At 39.2% G+C, this 22,043-nt stretch overlaps 1 protein-coding gene across 5 annotated transcripts in view; it reads left to right on the forward strand.

Moving 5' to 3' along the window:
* THRB (thyroid hormone receptor beta) overlaps nt 1-22,043 on the forward strand; it is a 175,326-nt gene that overhangs the window by 53,105 nt on the left and 100,178 nt on the right. The window lies entirely within an intron of this gene.

The raw sequence follows: 22,043 nt of genomic DNA on the forward strand, positions 1-22,043 counted from the left end.
ATGCTAACCATACACACCATTAGTCTCACCCCCTGATAGGGACTAATTTGGAGAGCCTTACTTTTCACACTTACAGAGCGGGTCTGTAAAATGTAAAGGCATACAGGATAGTAAGAAACTCAGTGTAGAGCCACTTGAAAATGCAATGACGGTATTAACCCATCAGGATTTCCACATAAGTAGCCACAGTGCAGATGTTCACTAGCTCTGAATTTCTTGAGACTTAGGAAGTTGTGTGTTTTTTCTGGCCAAAATTCCATTTCTGAAAATGAACTGATTGGAAAATACTGGGATTTATAGGAAGATCTCCAGCTTGGCTGGCAGCAAAAGCTACGTGAAAATGTCAGGGAGTGCTCACTTCTTTCAGCAACCTGTCCTCAGTGGGAAGATGGCAGGCTGACCCTGGTGCGTTCCCATTCTGTGTGGGTGGATTTCATGTTCTGTGTTTTCAAAAGTTGTCTAAACATAGGAATATAGCTGTCTAAATGTAGTTGTCACATATAGGGAGAGACAGAGGTTAGACACAAGACTGCTGTAAAATGTGTTAGCATTCATAATTCTGTTTAATTTTTATTATTCCTTGCTTCCTTGAAGTAAAATTAAAACAGAACCTGCAGTGATTTCTTGTTCTTATGGGATCCTAAATACTGGTTCTGATTGGCATAGTATCACATTCATTGTTTCAAAACCTTTTAGATCCTCTTAACTTCTTCTGCCTGCCTTAGAATGCCAGTACAGTTTGCTCCAGCTAATTCTTAAATTAAGTGGAAGTTACACAAATAGGAGTTATTTGAAGCTGCAGAATGATTTTACACTCATGCTTATGCAATAAGGTAAAGCTGCACAGCTGACCAGAAAATAGTCCTTACTTCACAATTCCAGCCTGTTTTTCACTTCTACAGCTTTTTAAACTTCCCTCTAGTCTTTATGCATCATTTTATGTGTTTTAACTGAAATTCTGAGAAGAGAAAGGAAAATGAACCATGGACATGAAGAAATATGCAAGGACAGATGAAGAGAGAGGTTTTGTGTAGGAGAGGGGTGTGGAGAAAGCAGTGCTAGAAGAATGGTCTGATCAAAATGCTTGGGATGGTAAAGTGGCATATAGGAAAAATTAGATTAACTGAGAAAGAATGCGTGTCAGGGAGAGATGCAATTTATTGGACTGTAAGAGCCTTCCTCAAGAACAGCAAGTGGCATAGTTTTCCAAAGAAATGTCTCAGTTCTTTGGGAATTGAAAACCTGATTGAATAAACACTAGAAAATACCACTATAAAACCTGTGCTGCTAGAGGTGAGCACTCTCTGAGCAGAAAGCCTTTTCTACCTCTGTATTCTGACTTGCTTGAGACAGCTCCTCGATTCTGGTTCAGACTTGGGATAAAACCATACGGTACGTTTTCTCTCCTCTCTCTTTCCCCCCTAAATGTTATTATACTGCAGCTTGGCTCTGTCCACATAGGCTGGAGGAGACTGTGTTGTAACTTGCTTTAGCCGCCGCTGAATTTAACAGCTTTTGGCTTTGTAAGCAATGCCTTAGGAGAACTCTTGCTCATCTGTTCCCTGAGCCAAAGGAAAACTCCTCCAGTAGCTTTCCCAGTGTTTTCTCTGGCTGGAACACATAGTTACCAATTGCTAGGTGAAGATACACTATCTTTAATCATCTTGTATTTTTGGTTTGTCCAGCTGACATATTCTAAGCCATCCACTTTGACTAGAATGGTGAAAGAGCCCTTTCACAATGGATTTTTTTTTTCTTTTCGCTGAACTCCATGTAATTAAATTTTCCCACTGGTGGGAAAAATGCTTTTCCTTGATGTAAATGTGTGGCAAGCAGCTGAATACTGAACCGGTCACATTTCCCTGTTAAGCATACTTCTTCAAATATTTTTCATAATGAAAGGATTTATCTTTGGAATCTTATTCAGAAATTTATTTACATGGGTTTCCTAGCCCTTCAGGATTGGCTCTCAGGAAATCTGATCCTATTGGTATTTAATCCCTTGCTAGAAATGTGTCTACTGGGAACGTCTTACATAGGATCGCAATAAACATTTGGATAATATTTTGCAAGTACAAATCACTAGCAGATATTTGCATATTTATTTGTTGAATTTCAACTTCCACTTCAGGTTAGGTGAGACATAAACAATTATACAGCACCTCTGGCAAGGAATTAGTCTAAAAAAGCAAGTCAAAGCAACACTGGGAATTCAGAGGAAGATTTCTAAAGTTTTAGAAGGAACTATGAAAGGCTTGTACTTTGTTTTATCTCCATAAATCTTATATCAAGTATGGAATTAATGTTGTAGGCTTTTACTCTGAGACATCTTATTTTTTTGGTTTACTCTAATATATCTTTCTAAAAAGATATTCATGGCAGTGCTGGTCAGAGGCAGGGACTGCACCTTTCTCTGCATCATTAAGGGAAAAAATGACCCTAATTTAAAGCCAGCTAAAAGGTTCTTGGTTTTTTGCCTATAGGTTAACAGGTTGTCTGCAACTAGTTCAGGTGAGGCTGGTTCAGTCGGGTGAAGTGTGACTGGTGGTGATACACTGTTACAGACTCAGGGACATTTTCTGGCAAGAAATGTCGGGCAGTTTCAGATTTCATGGTGGTTTCATGATGATTGGAAGGGAAAATAAAACACCCTCAAAGTCATTTTCACTTGTGTCAGTTTTAGGCAGAGGTCTGTCAAGGTCAGTAGGCCAGGTACAACAGCATGCTTCAGTGACCTAGAAGAGGAAATACCTGTTTGGATGTATTCTTGGCCTGCTTCATTTTAGGAAAATCACTGTGGAAATTATGAGAGAAAATTAATGTAATTAATTATAATTAGTATAGTGTTTATAGTGGATACATGTTCCAAAATATTTAACAACAGTGAAGGAGACTTCATAGCTTTCAGGAACTGTGGATTTACAGGAGCAATTAGATCACTTAGGCCAACCTTGAATATCTTTTGAACTTGGCATTTACTGTCCATTTGCATCTTTGCAAATCCTACCAGTTACTGACAATTAAATTTGATGCCTGGGTGCTTGTTTACATGAAAGCAGTCGGCATACTCTTTCTGTTTGTGTCTCACTGTGCCTTATTTATTTAGCAGCATTGCTGGATTTTAAGTTCTGGAGATAAACCAAAGCATTAAGGGCACAAGGCTTTCTTGCAGTTCATTGCTTGTGCTTTCTTGCATGCCTGGATGTGCACTGAAAGTGAAACTGATAAACTCCCAATTCTCAAAACAAAGTGTTATTTTTATTGTATAATAAAAAGTTCAGATGACACTGCTTTATACTCTGTTCCTACACATCTACATATCCTTTGAAGCTCTGTCATTATTGGTCCTATAAAATCTGTGTTATTTCAAGGGAAAAAAACAGTAAAGTACAGTTTAGATTGTATGATCCAACTCCTTAATACGGTTTCACACTTTGATGGGAATAATCAAGGGGTGGAATCTGTACTTTGATTTGCAAAAAGATATCCTTGTTAAATCCTTGAACTGTATTTTCTTTTTAGCCACATGCTTCTGCAATTATTTCCAATTTTGCAGAAAACTCCAATAATTATGTTCTGTATCTGAGGTTCATGTAAACTTTTTTTTTTCCCTGTTTCACAAGCATGAGCAGTTATCTCTTAGTACCTAGCCTCTTAGCAGAAAATGAAGATTACTCAAACTGGGCTTACTGATCTCTGACATGAAATTCCTCCCACTACTTCTTTAATTTTTTTCTATTTAGGTAGGCATCCATTTTTCTTTTAAGTTGTAGTAAAGCTTCATGTACACAAATTCCTGCCCTACATTGTAATTCCTCTTCATTTCCTTTCCCTGGTGTTTGCAGGACCTATTTGCAGTTGTCAGTGGATAAAACTTCTTGTAGCTGATGGATATGGAGGAGATTTTCTGCCTTTAGTCACAACTGAAGCCTTTCACTCAAGAGAGCTTAGTTCAGGCTGGGCAGATAACTTCCATTCGGATGTGGCCAAAAATTCAAAAAGTCTGTGGCCTGAGGAAGCCAGCATTTAATGAAAATTTAGAGTCTGGATGGGTTTTGTATGGGCTGCTTATTTTTCCTTGAAGGCAGAGACAAGGAAGGATGTGCAGTGATGCAGCACTGAATGAAGGATAGCAGAGAAGACACTGAGACTGGATGCAGGAACAGAAGGAGACTTACTTTCTTCAATGTTACCTGATAGAATCTATTTTTACACAGAAATGTCACCTGACAGAAGTCAGGAGAGAGAATGTCCAAGTAGTTTAGATGCAGCTAAAGACATGAGTGAAGAGAAGAAGCGGTTGAGGTGATCTGAATGCACAGCTGTATATAAAAATAGTAGTTGGAAGGGAGAGGTCTTTGAGAAAGCTGACCACAGATGCATGTGGCTGTAGTCACAGTGTAGAGGCTGGCACTAATCGGTAGTGGAGAAACCAAGTGAAAGACTGATTTGTTATGATTGAGAAAAAGGGATAAATAGATGACGCTGAAGAAGAAGAGTGGCACCAGAAAAAAGGAGGGTAAGATAGAGATAACTAGAGATTTGAGGCTGAGGAGGAACAAGGATGTGATTAAAGAACTGGGGAGATAAATTAGAAGATAGTTGGGCAGCAGCAGGGGAGAAAGGAAAAAAAAGCCATGAAGATCTGGGATTCCTAGCAGTATGAGGAAGATGCAGATGTGTGTGTCTGAAGACTCCTTTCCTTTAGGTGGAAAGACACATCCATCAGCAGAGTTTAGCTAGGGGAAAGAGCAGTGGGTTTTTTTCTGGAGCAAAGAAACACCATATGAACATACATAAGGCTGAAAACGGTCCTGAAGAGGAAACTTGAGACAAAGATCTCAGCATCCCTGTTAGAACAAAACAAAGATTAATATTTCAAGCCAGAGAAAAGTCTCCTAAAAGCTGTGGCTGGTGTGGTATCAGTAGAATTATTTTGAACTCCAAGAAGGAAGGTGAGAGAATGACAAGCTAATGAAGATCTACAAACAGTCATGAAGAACTCAGGGTCGTGCAGGCATTAAGAGGTCTTCATGCAATGGGCATGTCTGTACTAGTAAATTAAATGGTGCTTGGAAACATTCCCAGACCCTGGAAATCAGTTGTCTCTCCTGTTAACTGTCCTTGGCCTAGCTTTGGTTTATATTTACAAGAACTCACCTGAACTATTCCCAGGTGAAGTTTGAAAGTTATCTTGGGATTATTCCCAGTAGGCAGTCTGAAAGCAGCCACCCTGTTTTGGAGGGTGAGAGAGTTTAATAGCATGGCACCTTTCTGTGCCAGTTGGCCTCAACAGTCTTGTTACTTTGCTTGTAGAAATACAGCTGTAAATGGCTTGGTAGATACAATCCCTTGGAAACTTAGGACATTGACTGTCTTGGGAGCAAGCTGTGACAAGCAGTGAATATAATTTCTTCTTAAAAAAGGTTACTGAACTGAGATGTTGATGTGCTCTCTCAGATTTCATTTTGCTGTATCATGAGGACATTATAGAAGAGTTGGTTATACAAAATAAGCTTGGATGAAGCATGCATTTAATGGTTTCCATTTAAATTTAATACAAGCATATGCAAACATAGGTCCATAAGTAATGCTCACAGAAGAACAGGCTGTGAAATTAAGGAAACAAGATAGTGAGGTTGGTAGATAAAGTTGGCTGGACTAAAAAGCCTAGCTGTTTAAAAGTAGAGGAAATATTTCAAAAGTACTTGAAACTTGTATCAAAACAAGGCAAATCTCCAGACCTAGATGGATAAGTAATGTGGCCCCTGGAAAGATAAATATGGATTTAGAATGGAATAGGCATAATGTGAAGGTGATGGAGGCATGGAAATTTTACGGTCAATGTAGAAAAATGTATAAAATGAAAGTTCATGTATTGCACTGTATATAATTCTGTGTTTTCAATTCAAGAATGATTCAAACTAGAACAGGTACAGAAAGAAAAACGTTTCTGAGAGCCTGTATCTTAGCAGAACATTCTAGCAAAGTAAAACCTGAGGCATGATAAGATAGTTCTTAATAAATACATCAGGGAAGGGACTGCTAGAGAGGAATGCTAGCTAATTAAGCTAAACGGTGTTGACACATGAACAAAGCTAATAACAGATTTCAATTTTAGCAGAAAGCAGTCAATTGACTTTGAAACTAAGTTAGATCATCCAAGTTACTAGAGAAGCAGCACGTGTCTTAGCTCGCATTTTCTAAATGGGTTCATGAATGTGATCTGTTCTTAACCAGATGAGCAGTTGGTGTTTTCTGAGGAACTTAAAGAGATATGCAAGAGGAGTTGCACTTTCCTTTCAAACACCTTAGCTTCTGAAGAGCCAAATGCAACATTTTTGGAAAGGACTGTGCAGGGTATTTCAGTGGTTCTCCTCCAGCGTATCATCAATCTTTCAGCAGTCATCCCACTCCGTTCAATTCTGCCCCTTAGATTTGCTCTGTTGTGAGTTGATGTTGTATAGGTTCTTCATGGCCATCACAGGTGCTGCTGCACTGGTGTCCTGAATGACACCAGGTGTGCAGCTTTTTGGGAAATCAAGCCCACACAGCAAGTTCATCTGAAAGAGCTTATCTCCAGGCAATGTAAGTTGTGTCAGACAGTGTCAAACTGTTACATTAGTTTTTTCACCGTGTGCTGTGTTACTGGAGCAGGATTTCATGGAGAGCGTTCAAAATGTGTATCAGTGTAATGTTGGGAAATTTTTTGTTTATGTGTGGCTCAACTTGAATGTGAGGTGATAATAATAACCCCAAATTGTGACAGCAATTAATTTTAATGTCTTTTTTATTTCTGTTGGCCTTTTCATGTTTCTGTAAATACTGTGTAGTTGAATGAATACCAGACTGAATGTGGAAGCCCGCCTGTCAGTGTCTCAAAGGGAAAGCTTTCAAATATAAATAGCTTTAAAAGTATAAAGTGAAATCTCTGTACTGTATTTATCACTGACCACTTTCTTTTTTCCTTTCATTGCGTCTCCCATTTTATTTTTAGTGATGCTTACTTAAAATAGTTTCCCTGCTTTCCTGTTGGCGATTAGAAGGCCACTCTGGAATCCAAGTGATTTCTAAGCCAGATGGTGAGGAAAGTGTTCCTTACTCGAGCACTGTGAGCTTGAAGTCTTGTTTGTCCAGGCCTTCTTTACTGAAGTATCAGCTTTGTCTGTTCGGTTGATTTCACATATATATTCTTGAGCTGTTTTCAAAATGTGATTCCAGAATTGTTCAGGACCTCCAGTTCTTCTTACATTGATGTTACTCCATGTCCCACTCATAAGTTTGTAGCTCTGGTTTTAGCTAACTTATTAAAGTCGATAATCTTCACAAATATCACTATGTAACAGCCATAAAGCCATTTTAAAAATTTTAATTCCACAAATTCTAGAATGTGCATGTGCTGGTGATCACAGCTTCACACAAAGTAACGTGAACAGGTTTAAGTTTTGATGGCCCTTGGGCCTTAGCTTGACTTCACTGTTACAACCACAGCCTACTGTCCACTTACCGTTTGTGCTGTTACATCTTTTTCAGCATCTGCTGTGCCCTGTGGCTATGAAAGCACTGTGACTGGACAGTATAGAAATGCAGTTAATGAAGGCAAATAGGGTCACAGTTAGTTCCTTGTATCTCTGACTGCATGCGCTGGTCTCAGCCTGAAATGCTGCCATGGGAAGGAGGAGGAAGGAAGCAAGATGGGAAGTCTTATGGCAAAGAAGTAGGAAGCAAGTGGACTGCTTATGTGTTCACATCAACAACAGCAACAGGCCACTTTGGTGGCAGCAGCAGTTCCCTCTCATACCAAGAGAAATGCCTTCTCCTATGTCATCTTACCTCAGCAGCCAGGAGGTATTGTCTGTATGTCTGGATGAGCTGGGCCCAGTATACACATCAGCCATGCCAAGGTCTTTGCTTGTGTTTCTTGCGGTGTTGATGGAGTCCCAGGAGCAGTGGATCTGGGGGATAAAAGTCATTAGGATGAGAGATGATATTCCTGTCTCTGCCTGAGCCTTTGCTACTGTAGTCACCCCCATGAGACCACTTGTACCTTGAACTTCTTACAGCTGTGGAGAGGCAAAGAAAGGAGCAGAAATGTGTTCTGAAGCTGCCTTTCAGAGGTGCAGAAGGCATTGCCTTTAGTCAGTTAGGAAATTCCTGGAATGGCCCACTGCTGCTCGTAGACTAAATCTGTTTTCCTGCCCTTGTCAGGGGGGAATATTTTTCCTGCCAGTAGGCCTTCATGGAGATGCCTCAGCTCTACATCGGAGCAGATTGCTAGTGCATCCAGGCAATGACAGGTAAAATGGTCTATGTTCGTGTGGCTCTGAGACTTAGGGAAATCACTGAATCATTTAATCATCGATCTTTATATTTATGCTGTAAGGCATGCCAGCGTCTGCTAGCTTTTTGTTAGTTTTAAATGCGATTTGTGTAGTTTTATTTTTATACAGTGCCTTGGGATGCTTACTGTGGAAGGCTCTTAAAATAGGTGCAACTTAATGTGCTGTTCAGACTTCTCATTAATCTGCTTGTCTTCACTCTTACCCAGAGGTAAAATACAAAGCCTACAGAGCGAGGAGTTTGGAATAAAATGATAGAAAGTGGGGCTCTGAAATAAAGACATTTAGCACTGAGGACTCAGACTAGCGGTGGAGGAAACAGAACAGGATGTTCAGAAAGTCCAAGCCCTTTGGCATGAGTTAAGGAGCTTGGAAAATAAGCAGGGCTACAGTGAATTTGTGAAACAATGTTTGTCTTCCTAAACTGAATGCTGGAAAGCATCCATTTCACACTTCGTCTTTGCCAGCGCCCTGATATCTATTGTAGCACTCATCTTCTGGCCTCTTTATTTTCAGAGAAACATTTGACTTTGTTTTTAGAACTTATTTGTGCTTCCCACTTCCTTGTGGTGCAAACATGATCGTGTTGTGGCTATGGGACTAAAATTTGGAGTCTCAGTCTTTGGTCCTGCTGTACCACTCTGTTCTGATGTTTGTATTTTAACTGCAGTGATGGGCCTGAAAGACTCCGTTTCCACTTTGCTTCACCAAGGCTGCGTCTACATTAGTAAATCAGTCAGGCCCAGGACTTTTATCTTATGATTGTCCATATTGTTTAACTTTTAGAACATTCCATGACACGGTTTTGGCCTGTGCCAACTAGCACACTCCCAGATGACACCTATGGCAGGATGGCATGGGAGTGGGAGTGTTCTCAGCAGAAGTTATTGAAAGCAACAGTGTTACAGTAGCAGTGGTTTGCAGTAGAAAAGAGTGTAGAGATGCAGACTTGAGCTAGCTATGCCATTTCCCCACAAGCTTCTGGATCCTGGTGCATTTTATACACTAGACCAGTCTCTCTCGGGCTTAGCATTTGAGGAGGATGCTGAAATACAAGCTTTAGCTTCCTAACTGCATCACTAGCGCTGTTATCTGCAGCAATATCAAGCCACCTCCTCCTCCTCCCCGTGGGCCATCTGCTCAGGCTTACAGCACTGATTCCATAGCGCTAAGATCTTTTCTCTTTGAATAAGAGTCAGGTTAGGGGCACAACTCAAGTTTTACATCAAGCTAGCAACACAACAAAGCCAAACCCTGTGAGCTTGAGTGAGCTTTCTGGAGAGTGGCCTTCCATTGTGCGGCTCATTTGCAAGCACAGGTACAACAGTAGCTCACAAAGCCAGTGTTTGCACAGGCCCACAGCAGCAGGTTAGAGAAATAATTGCTGTTCTGGTATGTATATATTTGCTTATCACTCAGGGCCATGGTAATTGCACATACAGATCATACATTTGCTTGCACACATGGATTTTTTTTGAACTTCATACCTATAGCTTACTTTTCAGGCTTTGTTTGTAACACTTTACTTGAAAATAGGTAGTGTTTACTTGCCTCTGTGGGTTTTCTAGTTTGTAAAGTCCTCTGCAGTTCTCTGTTGGAAGGGATCATTGAATTACTGAGCACTGCTGATGCTTTGATTGAATGTGTTCTTCCAGAAGTTGTTTGGATAAAATATGCCTATATATGCATTATTCTTTATAATCCTTGGTTGCTGCTCTCTTTCTGACTTTGTTTTCTGTTGTCTGAGTTTTTAATTGCAAATGGAGATGTTATTAAAACCATAGTCTCCTTCACTCACTGTTGAAAGTATTTTTTCATTTAGGTAGTACATGGTATACTTGTAGGATGTACATCACTAGTAGCTGTAGACTACACAGACTTGGTTTTTTTATCTTGAAAACAATGGGATTGGCTGCACAGTGAGCATGTATTTAGGATCAAGTTTTAAGCTCCTGAGCCAGTTCCGTTGCTCTGGAGCAGCAATGGAAGAAACCACCAGTGAGTCATTGGACTAACTTTCTTCATCATGATGCTCTGTGTACAGTGCTGTTATCATGAGGATTGGAAACACTGAGCAAAAAGGATTTTGTTGTGTCAGTGCTACATAAAATGATGTTTTTACAAGCTGGTTTGGTGGGCAATTTTCTTTTGAGGCTAGTGAGGGCCATGATGGTAACAGTCATGCAGAAATTATTATGAAAAAGAAAAGGTTTAGGGAGGTGCAGAGCCTCATCTATAAACTGTTTACAGTTGTTGCCAGTCTATGTGCTGATCTCAGTATGTATTAGCTGAAGAGACTGAAAAGTCAATCTGGAAGGGATTGTGCTGACTACAAGTTTTTGTAGCCTTTGGTGGTGCCAGCTGCAAAAATAGGCAAATCTGGCTGCAGTGGAAGGACGTGATGGGGCAGCTCCAGCCCAACTGCTACCCTGGGGGCGTTTTGGAGGCTTTGGCTGGGAGCCGTGAAATGCGTCTCCCTGGGGAGGACTGCACTGCAAACAGACCGTGCCCTTCCCTATCAGTGAATTCCTTTGGCAGTAGACTGGCACCAGAACACCTGAAAATATTTATGATAAAGCTGCAATGAGTTTTCCCCTCTTTGAGATGGGGATGGGGTTTGCATTGTGTTCATTGATTTCATATCTCACATATGACTCTTACAAAAGGTCTCGTTATAGCAGCCACTCATTAGTGGTGGCACTGTACCTGGCTGAAGGCCAGGTAAAAAACATGTGTCTCAATTTCTCACTCTTAGTTGACCTAGACCAAACACTAACAGCTCCCCATTGACTTCAGTGGCTGTTGGCTGGATCAAGGCACTGTGATCCAGGAAACAGAGGACTGGAAGAGTAGCTCCTATTTTTCCTTGGAGTTTAGCTTTCTTAAAGAGCAGAAGGAGAAGAACTGAAAGGTCCCCTGCACCCCAACCCAAAATAATACCTTTGAAATATGTTTTACATGTATGAAAAGATTAGCATTAGAAGTAACTTAGAGGTAATAAAATAAGCCTTTATGAATGCTTCAGAGCACTTTCTCTTTTCCCATGGAATTGTGGTCCTTGGCAGCTTGGTCAACTCATTGTGTAGGAAATATCTATGTGGGAAGGGGTTAATGCACAGAGAGAAGAGTCTGCTGAAAAAATCAAGCCCTCTGCTGCAAATTAAGAGTTTAAAAAAATTAAAATTATCTGTCATCCTTTTGCATTTTCTTAAATTGAGTTTATCTTTTGAAGTGAATAATCAGTCTTTCTTGTTTATTTTATTTACTTACTTTACATAGGAAGGGGAAAAGTTTAGGATCATAAATAAGAAGTCTCAATAAAAGCCAATCTCTGCTTCAGGCAGAAATTGGACCACAGTAAGTGTACATAGACCAGTGTTAGTTCACATAAACTATGATGACACTTAAATTGTTGCTGAACTAAGTATGCAGGTCAATGGGTAGGTCTCCCTATCCCATACTAGAGCTCGTACTGGTGTATAATTTACTGCTTTTAGGACCTGCATTAGCAAGATTAAAGTCTGCTGCTTTGCCTACCTAGCTCCTTCCTGAAGGCAGGGGAAAAATGCTTGTGAAATCCTGAGCATACAGAAAACAATGAGAGATCCACACTCATCTTGCAGTGATTTGGGGGCTTTTCTGCACTTCCCTGCAGGACAGATTGCTGTGTTGCTCCAGTTTCATTAGTGTTGTTCAGACATCGGTTATTCAGTCCCTACCCTTGTACAAGTGCCAAAATTCACAGATGTGGAAATCTTGGACATTGTGATTTTTCACAGTGTTCATGACAAAAAAGCAGTTGGCTTCAGAGATCAGAGGCATCTTTGAATAAGAAAAAACTCTTTAAGTGTATGTGTTTTTTTTATAAAGGCAGTTGCTCATTCAGAAGACCACAGTCAAGTGCAAATACCCTCAGCTGGAACCCTCATCCTTCTGCTGCAGTGTGGTCTTGCTCCTGTTTAGAATCGATGGGGTTGTTTGAGCCACTGCAGCTCATTACCCAGGGTTTTCATCAGCTGCTGAATTTTGTTTCTTTTCTGGAGTTTGCTCCCTTAAAAATATGGTAGCCATCAGTAGAAAAACAACTGAAATAAGAAGTGTCGGACTTGCTTTCTTTTTTAGGTAGTATATAACAAATGAAGGGTATGGATTATTTATTTTTATTCAAACAAATAATTTGCAACAGCTGGAAAGGAAGGGGAACTGCCGTGATCTGAAAATAAAATTTACAGCACAATTCCACGTATGTTGTCGGGGAATCATTCCCATGCAACCCAGCAATGGTACAGAGATTTCAGGGATTATGTTCAGATTAAATGTCAACAAGAGCTGAGCCTTGGCAGTATGCCAGGAAGGTCATATGAGGAAAGTCCCAAACTTTTACACTCAAATAAAAATGTGTTCTGCTTAATACCCATAATATGCTGCAAATGTTAACACAGCTAATGACTTGGGTTAAGAAATCTCATTGTAACTTGATTTTTAATTATTATTTTTTTTTTAATTTAGATTCAGGACTTTTTGCTGCTTTTTGTTATTTAAGACTTTGTCAGCAATTTTGTTTGGGGGTTTTGCCTCTACTGTAGAGATATTTTCTTAGTAGCACAACATAAAGAAACATGAATTTAAAACTTCTACATGTTCTAAAACTTCAAAATTTTCATTTTCAAGTTACACATAAATGGAATAAAATGCTTCCACAAGGATTATTATTTCACAGAAACATCCCTGTTGTTTCTGAGATGAAGTCTAAGATACTGTAATTCCATGGTATTTATGGGAGAATACTTCATTACTTGGAGGGATACAAAAACATAGATGCGAAAAAATAGATACAAAAGCATAGTTGGGAATTGCTCTTTCTTTTTATTTATCTGTGGCTGGTCTGTGCCATTCCAAAATACCTGTGGAATTATGAAGGAATATGCTGACAGTCTCGTACTGCATTGAGAATATCTTCTTTTGGCTTAATCTGAACTCTGTTTACAGTAGATTGGTTTTAACTACGAAAGGGCGTTCTTAGTCTGAGGGATATCTACATGTGGAGTTGTATGGCCTTAGCTAGACCACTTGAAATAAACACTCTTAATCTACTTGCCATTTCTGAAAAAAAGATGAAACTATTTTAAAATTGATTTATTAAATCCCTTTTTTATGTATCATTTCACTTGCTCCCTAGCACTAAACCCTGCAGTGGTGTGAGCACACCTTCCTGATGCCCTTCATGGGCATTGGGTTTTACTGAGAGAATTTTCATGAGACTTTCTTTGGACATGACCATCATACTGAATCAAACCACAGCTGTCGGATTTGGTTTGCCAGGGAGCTTCAGTGTATGCTGCATTACTCCACGATTGTCTCATGTAAATGGGAGCAAAACTTGGAGTCATTAGCCAAAGCAGCTGATTATTCTGTGGATTCAGGACTCCACCTTTCATTTCTAATTATATATACATCCCATGTATACCTGATTTCAGGTATACTGTATACACATAAATACATATTTATATACACATGTGTGTGTGTGTGTGTAAACATGTGTGTATGTGCATGCTGAAGTTTATTTTCCCCTTCCTCTTCCTGTCTCTCCCCACCTTGCCTGCTGCGGTGAGGCACAAGGGAGGGGAGAAAACTGCTTTAGCTGACCGAGGCCAACATTGCCATGGGAGGGTCTACAACTGATCTGCAGTCTATTAAGCATGGAGGTTGGGAGATAACAATTAGAACTGTCAGATTCTGGAAAGGGTCTCAAAGATAACCGTGGAGTCAGAAATCGAACTGAAAAGTACCAGGAGACATGGCTGGCTGCAGCAGCGGGACACCAGGCTGCGTGGCCCGGGTCCTGAGGCAGAGATGCTGCTGAGTTTTGCAGGACAACAGAATCAGTCGGTTTGTTATTTATGAAGGGTGTTGTATGCAATCCTCAGCATGTCAACACTTCTTTAAAGTGCAGGTTTAAGAAGTTGCAGTTTAGCAGTCGTTTTAATTATTATGAATAAAAAAGGTAAATTCATGAATTATTTTATTAAACGCCTTATGTCATACCACTTATTTATCCCGAATTATGAAATTGATGGGATTTTTTCTATTACTTTTACTAGACCTTTATTTAAACTACAGTCAGTGGAATTTTACCATCCTACAGCCTGAGATAGTAATAAATCAACCCTTATTTCCTTATTTGTTTGAAGCTAATGTAACAACAAATAGTCTGTTAGCATACATTATTTCTTTGTACTACAAAATATGCAAATATTTCAGTGATTATCCTCTTATCTCTGTAATATTTTACAAACATGATACAACGTGTTTCTCTGATAAATTGAGTTACATAAAAGCAGCTTCACATCTACATAATGCTTTCACAAAACACTCCCTCTATTTCAAGTTAAAATGTGTGTTCAGCTTGGGAATATGCTCATAAAGAAACTTCATATACCTTATTAAGAAACATTTGTGTATTCTCTTAAGTTTCAGATTTATTTTTTTTTAAATAATCATTTTATCACTTTCTGGACTCCTGCCTGCCCAGGCTACCCGGGGCTGGCAAAGGTTTGGTAAGTTATGGTGCTGCTGAGTTCTGCAGTTAAATTGAGTTGGTTTCTTGTTTATGAAGGATGTAGTTTGACTCCCTTGCAGGTTTTTTTCCCGGTCAGTGAATGTTTTCTGTAACTGTATGTTTGTTTTCTAGTATTAATCCTTAGTGGCTTGACAATGACGGTTCTCCCTCTAAAACCTGTAGAACCATCAAAGCTGGCATTACTCCAGCAGGATTCATCCAGCTTTGTACCTGGGCAGCGCTGTGCCGCCAACATTTATTTAAGCAGGATTGTTTTAAGGGACTGCGAGGTCTTTTGGCTCGGCAGCCACGCAGCCACTGTGCAGCCTCACTCTGCATGTGTCGCTGCATGCCGGTACCTCGCTCAGAAATGCAGCGGGCGTTGCTGTGCCCATGGTGCTCACGAAAGACTGCGAAGGTAGATATGCCGCTCAGTGCCTGTGTGCCCAGGCGGGTGCGGGGGGACCTGGGTGTGCTGGCCACCCAGCCTGGGTTCCTCAGGGCACAGGTCGGTGCTAGTTGAGCATTGAGTACTTAGGGCTGCATAAGGTTGCATCGGTTGTATCCTGGATTATTTGTTTTATCCTAATGTGGAAAGCAGATATGCTAGGGAGCTGTAGGTATGTCTTCCCCTTTCCCAAAGAAGGGAAAGATAAACACATAATGATAGAAGAATTAATTTCATCTTAACTCTGCAGCTCTGGCTGTACTGTCTCAAGGTTTTCTCTTTATAAAACCATGTAGCATTACTGAGCATCTGTTTGCTGGGTGAAATAGCCAGGTGTGCTTTGTGTATAAGCACGTGAGTGTAGCCTGATATATTGATTGCTTCAGATGCTTCGTGAGTCAGATCACTCATGATTACAGTAATGAGATTATTCACAGTTAGGCTCCTCGTTGTGACAATGGTCCTTTGTTTGAAGTCTGCATTGCATATGTGTTATACTTCCGATTTGCAGATTGCTTCTCTGCTAGAAAATGACATTGCAGCAGGGAACTGAAAGTGAAGGTCAGTGCTGCTCTGTTCAGGATGTTACTCAGTGCTGGAAATAATTGGGAAGGTTCATGGCTGAGTTAAGAGCTTTAATCATGACTTTCATTGAGATGATACTACTTCCTATTGTTCCTGAGGTTGGTTTTTTATTTGACTTTTAGTGTGTTCTCTTTTGTTTTGGGGTTTTTTTTTAAACTCTATCTGCTGATTAGAACTGGGTAAATACAGCCAAGAGCATTTCATTACTCATGACCGTTTAAGAGGTGTTCTCTCTTGATGCTGGTGGTCCTTTATGTACACATAATTTCGTTTAAGAAAAGGAAGAAAACCCCAACATTTCTTTGGTGTTTGGATTCAACTTAATTTTAACATTTACCTGTAATCTTAATTTTTTTTTATAGAATGGTGCTTGTTTCCATAAATGCCACCAAGTCCTTACGCTACAAGGTGATTATCTCCCACGGCAGCTTTGTGTTGGAACCATGACCAGAGCATTTTAGGCTTAGGTAGTGTTTCTACTAGCTTATGGCTAGGATTTATCTTCTGTACAAACGGGGGGTCAGGCTGAAACCAAGGCATGTTGTACTCCAGACTTTTCTCCCAAGGGGAGCATCCCAGTGTGATCTTCCTCTGCCTGGGGGTGCGGAGCAGCTGAGGCACTAATCCCTTGCAAGGCAGGCTGGGGAGCCATTGGTACCGGAGTCTTCGTCCTCTCACGGCATCCCACAAAGTTTGCAGGCAGGTCTGGTGTCTGCGCCGAGAGGAGACATCCTCTGCCACCACTGGAAAGATGATGATGATGAGTCAGTGACAATGGCTGTACAGAGTATTCCTGCTTCCCTTTGGGAAAAGGGTGAGGCTGTCCCAGCACGGGGCTGGCACTTTGAAGGGAATCGCCAGAGCTGTTTGCTGCAGTAGAAGTCCAAAATAACTGTGTTTCCCATGGAGGGTGTCAGCAGCTTGTAACAAAAACACAGAGCAAGCTCGGTTCCTGAAAAGAACATCTGAATCTAAAACAGTCCTTTTGTTTTTAATTCTTTTGATGCCAGATTTTATCCTTGGAGCTCAGAGTTTTCCTAATGTTTTCATTTGAAACTGGCATGTTTCGTGCAAGGTGAACACAGCTTAAAATAAATCCAGTGCGAGCATTGCAGGGACTCTGTCCTGTGCTTGGGCATGTGATTTTTATTTTTTTTTTCCCAGTTAATTACTTAATATATTCTACAGGAGAAGATTTTTTAGGTTATCTATGTTAACTATGAATTTTCAGCCCCAGTGTAAATTTGAACTCCAGGCCATTTTGTTGCAAGTTAGCATAATATTTATACACTCACTTTCAGTGATAAAAAAGCAGCAGTTAATTGTTTGACAGGAAGAATAAAGCATTTGACGATTCTGTATTGTGTGGGGCGTTATGACAGATTTCTTTTGATTGTGCAGCATTCAAATTATATGTCAGTAAAATAATGCTACATTATGTTATCTGTCTGCACTTCTACAAGCAATTTCATTATTTTAATAAAAATTTACAGTGATCCATCTGAAAGCTACTTATATATATAGTAATAATTACACACATGATTTTGTAAATTGTTATACAGTTCTACATTTTCTGCATCCTATAGCAAGAGCTAGACTACTGTTACTCTTGAGATACTTGCTAGGTAGTTGAATATAAAAAGCAAATTTTTTGCTGAGGCTTTTGGTGATTTCTGAAGATATTCAGATTTTAGCCATTTCAGTTGCAGCTGGCAAAAATGCTTTTGCTGAAACGGAGACCAGTTTTTTGAGACTTATTTATTTACAGATGAGATTAAATGGGAACACTACTTAATGATATTGTTTGCCCCAAACAGTTAAAGGATCAGTGTTTACTGATTACCTTTTCCACACATCTAGATCAGGGGTGTTTAAATTGCAGGCTTTCATCTAGATTTGGACTGTGAGTATATTTGACCTTGCTATGACTACGTGAAATTTCTCAGATGTTGTTGGAAATGTGGCACTTCTTGCTGTTTTTTCCAATATCTTGGGGAGTGAATTCACCATTCCTAGTTGTCAAGACTGTGTATTAACTCTTGGATGGCCAAGAAGGTGCAGATTGTGTGCACTACAAATAGCTGAACAGACCCTAGTAAATTAACTGAGTAATGCAGATTAATATACTGTTATCTTGTTATTTAGTGCAAAAGATTATTTTCTGAATGAAAAGCAAAAAAATTTAGACTGTAAGATCCTGTTCTTCGTGAACTCCTTGATATGGCAGTTTTATTTACAAAAAAGAATCCTGTTGTATTTCAGGAGAAATAGTTTCTATGAAAGTGTATCAAACCTTTGTTTTTGTGATCAGAACTTAGTTACCTAGTTTAATAGGTATTTATTTTTTACTATGCTATGCTTGAGGAAGCCCTAAGGATCTTACATTGGTTGCAAGCATTATGAATGTCAGAAAATATACTGGGAGTCAGGGGTACTGGCTTCTGACATTGCCCCCATTTGTAAAAGTGCAAAATGAGCAATAATTACATTGTGACTATAGTGATATGTGTAAGCTATAACTGTGGAGATAGGAGAAGATCTCCTTGGAGTTACTAAGTATCAGATTTCAGTTGTCTTATTTCTTCTTATGTTTTGAGAAGTTCACAGGTTTGCATTTGCAGCTTTATAGCAAATACTAAATTTGAAACTCTTTTCAGCAGGACCACTAACACCGTTACTGCATGTTCACAACAGAGCAAAAATCTTGAAAAGAAATCCCTCCCATTTCCAGTTTCCATGAAACTCTTAAAAGGAACAGTCATATGAAAATATTTTCTTAAAATTGTTTGACAATGCTATTAAAAAATGGCATTGTTAGCCTACTTGTTAGCTGAAGCGTTACCAGATAATGATATTTCTTAGACCTGAGACTATTCATCGCTAGATTTATTAGTAATGCTACTATTTTACTCTCTTATCATAGCTCTCTGAAGCAATCTATGTATTGCAAGGCAGTCTGCTCAGGTTTTCTCTTTTACTGTCATAGAGTGCTTAATTATTTTTGTTTAATTATTGTATAGAAAAGGACATGAAATTTAAATATACAGCCTTACTAGGGAAGAATAAGGAGGAGAATAAGATAAATTAGCAGAGGGCAGAATGAGGTCTAAAATCTAAGTAAAGCTCTTCACTGAACTGAACTTTGAAATACTTATCTAGATCAGTAACGATTTCCTCTGTGGGCACTGTAAAAAAAGAAAATCTGGATTATTTGCCTAAAGTTGAAGCATATCACTAGAGATGCGTCACTGCTATCTGTGGACCATTCAGTGGTCAATATGTAACAATCATCTTTTTCTTTATACTGGTCAGTTTATTTGCATCAAAATTTGCTCCTTAAGATCTTCAGAAATGCTGAGGAAAGAGATATTTTTTTTTAATGTGGTGGAATTAAAAAAAAAAAAAAAAAGCACTACCATAAAAACTTTTTTAGTATACTTTTAGAAAAGCTTGCTTACACACATGCTTTTAGCAATATTTTATCCAAAAGCATCTTTTCCACTTCTCTCATTTTTTGTCAATGTCCTGCAATAACTATAAGTCAGGGGTGTCTTCACCTCCTTCCTACTTTCTCCTGGGTTCGGAGTTATTCCTCCCATACATAGAGACATCAAAATAATTGTCTACTAAAGTGTTTGTTCTCAAGACCTCTGGAAATAAGTCTTAACCTGAGACTGAATTGGACCATTGTTCAGCTTAGCACTAAAAAAAAATCTTCATGCTTAGTAGGAATAGAAATATCTTTCCATGCTCATGAACTTCTACAGAGAAATCCGTTTGCTCAATCTTCAGTGTAACAACATTGTTGACAGAATTTCTGGATGCTTAACATCATTGTTTGCCATTACCAGAAGAATCTGGAACACATGTGGTAAAGGCCATTACTACACCATAATAAGGCTATATTTCCCTACATTCCTGTATCAGAATAATTCTGACTTTGAACAAGTGATGGTACCATACTTCTGTACCATACTGGTGAAATATTTAAACAAAGTTACAAATGTGAAGAGGGGCTGTTCCAACTAGTTTGGCCAGGAGACAACATTATTAAGTCTTCTGCATGTACACACCCTTCTTAATCACTGAAAATTTCATAAGGAATTTTGGCTTAGTGTGAGAGCTTGGCTGTAGAGCTGGAGTAACTGACCTTTGAAGCTGAAGACGACCTTGGCATTTATCTGGCGGATTATCTTCTGTACACTGTAGAGATGGCCTGAATCAAAACTTTACCTGTTGTCAGAGGTTTCAGAACAAGTAAAAGCAAAATGAACTTTTAGACTTGATTTATTTTATTAAACTATTGTACTTGGAAAGATACTGGCCAGTCCATTTACAACAGCACCAAAGTGTGCATTGATCAAGGCAGATATTGGTAGGCAGAGTCAGAGAAACCTTTGGGAAGCATCCTTTCATCTAGTGGTGCGGTGTGTGTGGAATCCCCCAGAGGTTACTGTCATTAACTACTCCCACGGAGTAGACGACTTTTCAATGCCAAATCTGAATCATAAAGCATGCCTTTGATTGATTGCAGTCTCATGTTTGGGGATGTAACTAGTGTCTCTGTTCAACTGCCAACACGCTGATGCCCAGTGGTACTTGAAATGTCACAGAGGGTGTCCTACTTGACCTCCAGCAGTGGCTCTAGAAGGATGTTTCCAGTGAGAGATAACCCCTAATGTTGGAGTGGTACTTGGAAACAGGCAGTAGAGTGTGGTAAGCCTTGTGTTACTTAAATTCATCTGAGAATTTGGGGTTTTTTTCCATTTTCATCCTTTTGCCTTAGACTTTTTCCTCTGTTATAAATTATAAGACTTAAATGTTTATATAAAAGGGGACCTTATTGACAGCAAAGATATCAGCCACTTCTCACCAGAAGAGAAGTGTTAGTCTTGGTCTTCATCTCATGTAATAATGGCCAAATGACCAAAACATAGTATTTTTTCTTTAGTGTTTTTGACATAGAGATTAGCAAATCATAAAATGTCTTTTACTTTGGCTGGTGATCTCATTACAAAGTTGAAGGCTTCTTAGGGCAGTTCAGTGAAGCTTGCAATGCATTTCCTCTTGGATGAGAGCCAGAGGATTCCAGTATGGTTGTCCTGTCACAGTTGGTATGTTTTATAAAACAGGTGTCTACATGTGTGTAATAAATCTAGTTATGCTGATAAATCTGAACAGATAATTTAAAAGTATGTGTTACAGTGAACAAGGCTGGTAATTTAGCATGTCACTAAAATAAAATATAAGCAGCATTTCTGTAATGTGTGTAATGTACGGTAATTCTGTAATGTAATGGCTCCGTTGTGTGAGCCATTTTTAAATTCCTGTTCAGGATGTTCTTGATCCAGATGTTCATATATTTTCTTTTATCACTAGCTGCTTTTCAGTTAAAATCTGCAAATCTGATTCTATTCTTGCTTACAGTGGTATCAGCCAGACAGGTTAACCAGCAACAGTCCATGAAAAAGGGTATAAAATTAACAAGGAAATGGAGAACTGAATCATACACATTAAAAATACATGTAGTAAACTAAAATCGTCAGTAGGGTTGCATTACCAAAGAGTCACTTTTCCAGGTGATGTTCCAGTCTGTTCTTTGAAATTAAGAAAGCTTTTTAATCCTACCTGTATCACTTACATCAGACTGTTGCTAGTTAAGTTACTAAGATTCAGCAATGTCTCAGGTGTTCTGGAAATCTTAGAGAAACGGACAGGCTATTTTACTGCAATGAGTTTCATCATTAGCACTGTGAGTTTTTGGACTTCTTTTACACATTTTCTTACAAATTTTTAAAGTCTCAGTCCTTATTTCAGATTAATGCTCTATAGGTTTGACCTAATTATCACCATATTCATTTGGAGTTCTGCGACCTCCAGAGAAAGGTAGAGGATCTTCAATGTTTTTTAAAGCTCGTGAACAGCTGAAAAAAATTTAAGCTCAAATGCTACTACTTCCATGATTATCACTACTGAATTAACAAAAGAGGCTTTACAAGGAGACAGTTATATTGCATTTACTAGTTAACAAAAGTTCTTCGAAGACCCGAAGGGTATGCTGTAGTTTGGACTCTGTTCCTCAAATGCCTGAGACATTCCAGGGGGTGGCTCC

The sequence above is a fragment of the Strix uralensis genome, chromosome 1, assembly GCF_047716275.1.
Source record: "Strix uralensis isolate ZFMK-TIS-50842 chromosome 1, bStrUra1, whole genome shotgun sequence".
Taxonomy (NCBI): domain Eukaryota; kingdom Metazoa; phylum Chordata; class Aves; order Strigiformes; family Strigidae; genus Strix; species Strix uralensis.